At 44.6% G+C, this 8110-nt stretch overlaps 1 non-coding gene across 1 annotated transcript; it reads left to right on the forward strand.

Moving 5' to 3' along the window:
- The first annotated feature begins 973 nt into the window (after positions 1-973).
- On the forward strand, positions 974-1093 carry trnal-caa (transfer RNA leucine (anticodon CAA)). The gene is made up of 2 exons: positions 974-1011; positions 1048-1093. It is a non-coding gene; the product is annotated as a tRNA-Leu (tRNA).
- Positions 1094-8110: the final 7017 nt, after the last annotated feature.

Consider the following 8110-nt stretch of genomic DNA (forward strand, 5'->3'; position numbering starts at 1 on the left):
TTCGGGTCCCTGCATCCGCTTTTCGTCTCAATGTACAGCGTGAATGTGTCTGCCAGGTGGGCCGTTTTGATCCAAAACGCATCAGTCAGCTGGAACACTGGAAGTTCAGGGTTGTCCACTTCCTGTAACACTGTTAAAAGCGCGTAATAGCGTAGATCAGGGGTGTCAAACTCAAATACACAGTGGGCCAAAATTTTAAATTGAACAAAGCCGCGGGCCAAGGTTGAACAAATGAACCTTTTAATATGGAACCCAACAAGTTGTGTATCGTGTGTTGGATGTAGCTGCAGAGAGAACACAGAAAGTTAATGTCTACTCGACGTTCACAGAATAAATAAAACCGCATTTTATAAAATTGGGTTTTCAAACATGGCGGCAGCTCTTGTGAAGGAGTGACTTTCATGACTCATCCAGTGACGTCACTCCCAGGCCAATCAGTGGCCTGCAGTCTGTAGACGTGACAGTTTGGGCTCGAGTCAGCTCGAACCCCGGCCGAGTAGGAACTAAAAATGTACCTGCTGCCAGGTGGTACTACCTAATGGAAAACACTCAAAGCTGAGTCGAATCAAGTCTAGTGGAGTAGGCACGGGTTGAAAAGGGCCAACTGTGTTCCGAGGCCATTCTAAATCTCTAAATGTAGACGTAGACTTCTAACATGTGAGTAGCCAACTCTGAGAGAGTGAAGAGAGCACCAAATCTTTGTCAAAAATGAATTATTTGTAAGCATTTCTTTAGCCACCTTCATGCACCCACTAAAGTACTGAAACGTTCTTGGGATGTTCCAGAGCAGCGATCTATGAGAAACCAAAGCTGCGCAACATTCGCTCGGGACTTCTCTCAGATACTTTTCACCCAGCCCCTCCTCCACTCTCCAGACACCCGTTCTCCCGCACCCTTTCCCTTGTATTTCCAGCCGTGAGGGCGCATCTCAAACAGAAAGCTTCCCTCTGCGGACAAGTTTTTCCTCCATGGTGTCAGGATGGCCGAGCGGTCTAAGGCGCCAGACTCAAGGCTTGATTCCTTCCTTAGCAGAAGGACTTCTGGGACTTCTGGTCTCCAAAAGGAGACGTGGGTTCAAATCCCACTCCTGACACTTATGCTGAAATCTTATTTGCATATTAGAAGACCATGACCATGACCCCTCAATGTGGGTCATGATAGGAACACAAATGTGACACAAACATGACACAACAATTTAGGACATCGAGGCGAAGGTATACCTGCTGCTTGGTGTATGGCTTTACATCCAGCAATTCACCTCATTGACGACATATAAAAAAGAGATATTTTATATTTAAAATCGCATGGGTTTTGCCGGGTTCTTGTGAAGGCTTGTGTGGCTTTCATGACTCATCCAGTGACATCACTCCCTGGCCAATCAGTGGCCTGCAGTCTGTAGACGTCACATTTTTGACTCCAGCCGAGTAGGTGCTAAAAAACTGAGTTGGATCAAGTTGCGTGGCATAGGTACGAGTTGAAAAGGGCCAATTGTGTTCCGATGCCATTTTAAATCTCTGAATGTAGACTTATTTCAATTTTTGTTATTTTCTTTTATTATTTTTTTTCGGAAGGCATGTTTTTTCAAAAGTGTGAATAGCCCGGCGAGCTCAGTCGGTAGAGCATGAGACTCTTAATCTCAGGGTCTCAGGTCTTAATCTAGCAGGGGACCAAGCGTCTGTATAATTCTCCTCCAATCACGTTGCCCATTTCCATTTTTGGTGATAGCCAATCACGATGGCACTTCTCTCTGCTGGTGTTGAATTCTGTAGTATTACAATTCTTTCATCTTGTCTGTGAACCTCCCAGTTCGCTCCCTGTCACAGTGCATTCAGGACCCTCAAGCAGTGGCAGAGCAGCCGGGGCCCTCACCTGCAGGTTCACCACCACCAAAGGACGTCTCCTTAGCTGGTGGTTAACCGAGAAGACCCATTGTGACTTTGGCATCAGTAAGTAATGAGGATTTACTTATGCTGATATTTATATTAATATTATTAATATACTCAACTGTATAAAATGTACAAAGCCCCAGTTAAGGTTATGTTTTTCTTTTTGTCAGTTTACAAAGCCACGGTTTGGTGGCTCTCATGGTGCCATGCTGAAGCCACACTTAAGTTTGGCTGGGAAGCATTCATCTAAGGTAATGTAAAGAGAATGATACATAGGTTGACTTTGATTTTAAAAAATGTACATTGTTATTGTTTTCATGTAGCAGTAACTATAGTGGCACTTTCATGCATTTCATGTTGAAATGATCTGGTTTTAACTGCTATAACCATAATGATAGATAGATTAATTCATTATCATCTATGGTTATCCTATATTGTGAACTGTGCCTTTATTCCCTCAGACCTCTGAATTATCCAACCGCATCACAAGCCCCATCAAAAGAAAACTGTCACCACCTGGCTGCAGTCCCACAAAGTTTCTTCAGACTGTTTCTCCTCTGTCTCTTCCTCCATCTCCATCTCCTGTATCAAGCCCAGCTTCTTCCATTCTGCCCTCCACTGCTACAGTTGTAAGAAGATATTCAACTACACTTGAAACAGGAACTGCTATTGAGTAGATTGTTATCATATCTCTGTATTTACCTTATTTTCTTTAATTTAATTTTTCATGAAATAGGAAGTGTCATCTGCCACCTCCTCCTGTATCTCATCTGGAACCCCCTCTGCCCCTCACCATTGCCTGTGGAGATTCCACCTGTTTCAGACGCTGCCTGGCTGCCCACAAAGCTGCTGAAGACCATACCACTAAAAGATCAGAAGTGGATTTCAGCGGCTCTGTGGAAAAACCAGCGTCTGCGCACAGACCTGAAACTGTGGTATGATCCACCAGAACCATCCCTGATATATCATCAGGTCCCCACTTCAGAGCGCTTTTTTCACCACCGGCTTCTCTTGTGGATGCCATACCATCTGTGGAAGGTCAGGCTGTCCTGTCCTGCTTGTGGCACGCAGCTCAAAAGCTATGGAGCTCACAAGAGAGCCCGCCACATTCTGGATGTGGACCGGTATTATCTGATGATAACCGAGACTCTCTGGTGCTGTTCAGCTGGTTGCAAGACAACATATCTTTCCTCCAGCAAGACAATCTTGGACCAGCTGGACTTGGCTCACAGGCTGGAGTTCAGATTGATTGTGACTCGAAAGTAAGTATACGTAGATCATTTTGCCTTAGTTTGTTATGAAGAAATGAGACGGTTTTAATGTTTGTCTCATTCGGTCTCTGGTTCTCTTTGTTTTATGCAGATTTGCTTGTGATGTGCGGGTGTTCCGTTTCCTGAGGGAGAGGGCACTTGGAAACAGTCCCACTCGCTTGGTCAGACAGCTGAAGGAGAACCACAGCGAGGAATGGCTTAAGCGCCTCTGCCGGTACCTTGGAGCGGGCTCCGACTTTGCCGCCAGACCAAGCCATTTCCCTGTGAGATTCCAGGATCCTCCTGAGCCTGTGCATGTTCCATCACACAGAGGGATGCTGGCTGTCTATGGGCGGGACATTTTGGGCAGGCTGGACCACATCAAAGCCAGCATAACGTCCACCTTTGGCAGCATCCTAAAAATGGACTCCACAAAGAATTATTTATAACTGCTAATGCTGTAAAATATGATGTAAATAGCATGTAAAATAGATACATAATAATTACCCTGATGCTCAGATACAAATTCAACTATTTATTTAGGCATTCACTGTGATTTCTGTGCTATTGCAGATCACCAAGAAGCTCTCAGGCATTGCTAAGGGGACAGCTTTGTGGCTTACATCTGTAAGCAACGAGAGAGGGCAAATCCTTATCAGTGTCCTGTCTGCTCAGGAGGGTCCTGCCCTGGACAGAATGGCAACTGGCCTCATCTGCAGGTACAGTAATGCCGGTGTGGCTCCACCTCAGCTGCTCTACGTTGACTGTGACTGTTGTCGGGAGGGCAGAGGACAGACAAGACTTAAGGACAGATTTGGTGGGTGGCCAGACCTGATAGTGAAGCTGGACATCTATCATTTCATGCGGCGACTGGCATCTGGGTGTACAAAGGATGCCCATCCTCTGTACCCTGTCTTCATGGCAAAGCTGTCGAGCTGCATTTTTGAGTGGGACAGAGGAGATGTTGCCTTGCTGCGTCAGGCCAAGCGGGAGCAGCTGAGACAGGAAGGTGTCCCTGGCATCACTGACACTCGTCGATCAGCACATCAGGAAAGACGAGCTGGCACTGCACTGCCAGAGGCAGACAAGAGGAGAGCAGCGGACGGTTGTCATGATCCAGCAGCTCCTCATTGAACTGATGGGGAAAGGAGACACGGAGGCAGGGGGAGGAGACACAGGCAGGACCATCAGAGGCAGGACCATCAGAGGCAGGACCATCAGAGGCAGGACCTTCAGAGGCAGGACCATCAGAGGCAGGACCATCAGAGGCGGGACCATCAGAGGCAGGACCATCAGAAGCAGGACCATCAGAGGAAGGACCTTCAGAGGCAGGACCATCAGAGGCAGGACCAACAGAGTCAAGGCAGGGAGTGCAATGTTATAAGTGCAACGAGTTTGTGGAAGGAGAAAAATTGTCTGAACAACTCTCTGACCACCATACAGAGGAGATGTGTGACACCTGTGGGGCCAAGGTGCAGGGTTTAATATTTAATATTTAATGATCCTATTTGTAATTTGTATTGTTGGTCTTTTGAACCATATACAAGCGGCTCACTATTCAGCATTAATCTCACCGCAAAAGCCAACACTATTACCACCGAAGCAAGTGCCATGTCTGCTCCCCCCTTCAAGTAGCTCTGCAACACCACACCACACTGCAACTCCACTTAGACCAACTTTAGTTAATTGGAAAGGTTGTGATCTTAGTGTGTTCTTAGTTGCATGGTTACACAGGGAAAGGAGACACGGAGGCAGGACCATCAGAGGCAGGACCATCAGTGGCAGGACCATCAGTGGCAGGACCATCAGTGGCAGGACCATCAGAGGCAGGACCATCAGAGGCAGGACCATCAGAGGCAAGGCAGGGAGTGCAATGTTATAAGTGCAATGAGTTTGTTGAAGGAGAAAAATTCTCTGAACACCTGTCTGACCACCATACAGAAAAGATGTGTGACACCTGTGGGGCCAAGGTGCAGGGTTTAATATTTAATATTTAATTATCCTATTTGTAATGCTGCTATACAAGACTGTCCAATGTATGCATGCAACTGTTTTTTTTTTTTTAGCAAACATCACAATCAAGAAGCAGCTGCATGACCAAGTGATGTTGACAGTGCGACTGCAAGAAGAAAAAAACTTTGTGGTGTTGGAGATGGCACAACACTGCACATGGTTGCAGACCCTTGCAGTGGTTCTCAAGAACAAAGTGGCTGAGGAGGGTAAGTAGAAAGACTGCCTTGTGCAAACAAGATGGCAATGATAGGTACTTACTGGAGAGATATTCGGTTCAATTCAATTTTATTTATATAGTGCCAAATCGCAACAGACGTTATCTCAATGGTCATCGCCTGGCTACTACCATCCCTACAGTGAAGCATGGTGGTGGCAGCATCATGCTGTGCGGACGTTTTCAGCGGCAGGAACCGGGAGACTTGTCAAGGTCGAGTGAAAGCTGAATGCAGCAATGCACAGAGACATTCTTCACGATAAACTGCTTCAGAGCGCTCTGGACCTCGGACTGGGGCGAAGGTTCATCTTCCAACAAGACAACGACCCGAAGCACAGCCAAGATAACAAAGAATTGGCATCAGAACAACTCTGTGAATGTTCTTGAGTGGCCCAGGTTTGATTCCGATTGAACAACAGAGATCTGAAAATGGCTGTGCACCGATGCTCCCCAGCCAAGCTGGTCAGTTTCACAGGTTCTCCATAAAGATTCAATTTACCAGCATTATTTTGATGGAAAGGAAAAAACCTACATCCCATAATAAGAATTTGGAACACAGGAAATAAAGTTCTGCCTATAATCCAAAAGAAATGTTCTGAAATAACCTGAAACAAGCAGTGACAAAAGTCAGAAACATCAAATAAAAGGTTCACGTGCTTGGACTATTTTATCATTTACCTATTTTATCCCATATAATATTTCAGTTTTATTCATGTAAATGTGCGCTAATTATCTTCTTTGAAGGCTTATGTGAAGATGTTTTCCAGAAACTGTGGAGAGCATTTAAATTTAGCAGCTGGTTAATGAAAATAAATCACAAAATCTCACACAAGTTGATTGAGGGAGGTGTCAGATGGAGCCTAAAACTATACAATTATGTGTGTGAATTAGATTTTGGGCAAAAGATAATAATTAATATGCAATGTTTATATTATTTTGTTCACAATCATTGTCTTATTTAGTTCATGCAGGCTGTTCTGCTCTAATCCCTCTAAATAAAAAGGTTCACATTATAAATTTTACTGATTATCTGAGCAAAGGTAGAACAACACACTGTAAAAGTGGATATAAAGTGTCAGGTAAACAAAAGGAAGCTATATTTTTGTTTACTTGTTTATGTTTGTTTTTCAATTATTGATGGTGGTTGAAAATTGTACCTGTAACTTAGCAACAGTAAGTGGGCGGGGCTTATAGAATATGATGGAATAACATCACCTGGCAATGATGTCAAAGTTACATCATCTCCTGTGGGCGGGGCTTATCCACCAATGATGTCACTGGCTGATCTTTGATGTCAGTGATGTCATATCAGAAGTTACTAATAGGTGTTCAGTCAGTTAATCATTTCCTCATTTCTCAAGCGTGCTAACACTCGTGTTCGTGAAAACTCGACCAAGTGACGAAAAGGATTTACCCAAACATTTCAAAACCACAAATACAACAATTATTATGGAAGGAACAAGCAGTTTAAAGATTGAAGAGGCCTCGGAGGTTAATTCTGTATCCACAGTTCAACCACTTGTTGAATCCTGCTTTGGCAGGATAACACAGAACCAGTGGGTGAATCTGATGTCCGGTAACCCTGATGTTGAGACCAAAAACATCATAAAAGATCTGATAGGAGAAGTAGTATTACTCATTTCAAAGAGGCTCCAGGAGAAACTCAGAACCCAAGATAATATTTCCAAAGAAGAAGTGTCGGCCACCATACGCAACACTATTCCACAAACTTTAGCGGAGGTCATGGACATTAAAGATGACGACCAACTCCTGGATTCCAGCTCTTTGACAAGCTTATTTGTTAAAGAGGTAACAGACAGGATTCAGTCTGGCAGCATCGCTGGAGAGTCTGCTTCTCCAATCAAAGAAAGTGACGGGATGAAAGGTAAAAAATGCACGCTATTCAGGAAAATCTTTGCCGGCATGTGCAAAGGACATACCTGTGTAAAACTAACCAGTGGAAAGGATCCCGTCGTGTTGGACGATGAAGAAGTACAGTCCAAAGGAACCGAGGCTCACCTTGAATCTGCACATGAGAACATGCAGGAGCCTCCTTTTGTGGATGAAAACCAGGACAAGGACCAGGAGGAAACCACTGACAAGGAAAGCAAAAGAGTCAAAGAATGTGATGAAACATCAGCTACAGAGACTGAGCAGGGACCCGTCACATCTCTGCAGACTGAAGAGGCTGCAGATGTCACAGGTCTGGAGGAACAAGCTGCTCCAGTCAGTGAAGAGAAGGACAAAGAGCCTCCAAAAAGCAAGAAGACCTTGTTTCAGAGGTTATTTTCTTGTCGTAAAGGGAAGAAGGAAATCAAACTTGACGACAAAACAATAGAGATTCCCCCTGTGGAGTCTCAAGTAATTCAAGAGGAGGAATCTTTGGCTGAGGTGGACATCATCCCTCAAGAAGAAGCATCATCCTTTACTCCTGTGGAGTCCATGACACAGGAAGAACAAGCTGCTCCAGTCAGTGAAGATGAAAGCAAAAAGACCAGGAAAAGCAAAAGAAGCACGAGGAAGGGACTGCTTCCATGTTGCATGGACGATTCAAATATGAAGTCTCCAATAAAAAAGGAATCTTTGGCTGAGGTGGACGTTATCTCAGAGGAACAAGCAACATCTTTCACTCCTGTAGAGTCAGTGAAACAGGAAGAACAAGCTTCACTCGTCAGTGAAGAAGAAAGCAAAAAGAAAAGAAAAAGCAAAAGAAGCATGAGGAAGGGACTGCTTCCATGTTGCATGGA

The sequence above is a fragment of the Leuresthes tenuis genome, unplaced genomic scaffold (genome assembly GCF_036924035.1).
Source record: "Leuresthes tenuis unplaced genomic scaffold, fLeuTen1.0.hap1 SCAF_5, whole genome shotgun sequence".
Taxonomy (NCBI): Eukaryota; Metazoa; Chordata; class Actinopteri; order Atheriniformes; family Atherinopsidae; genus Leuresthes; species Leuresthes tenuis.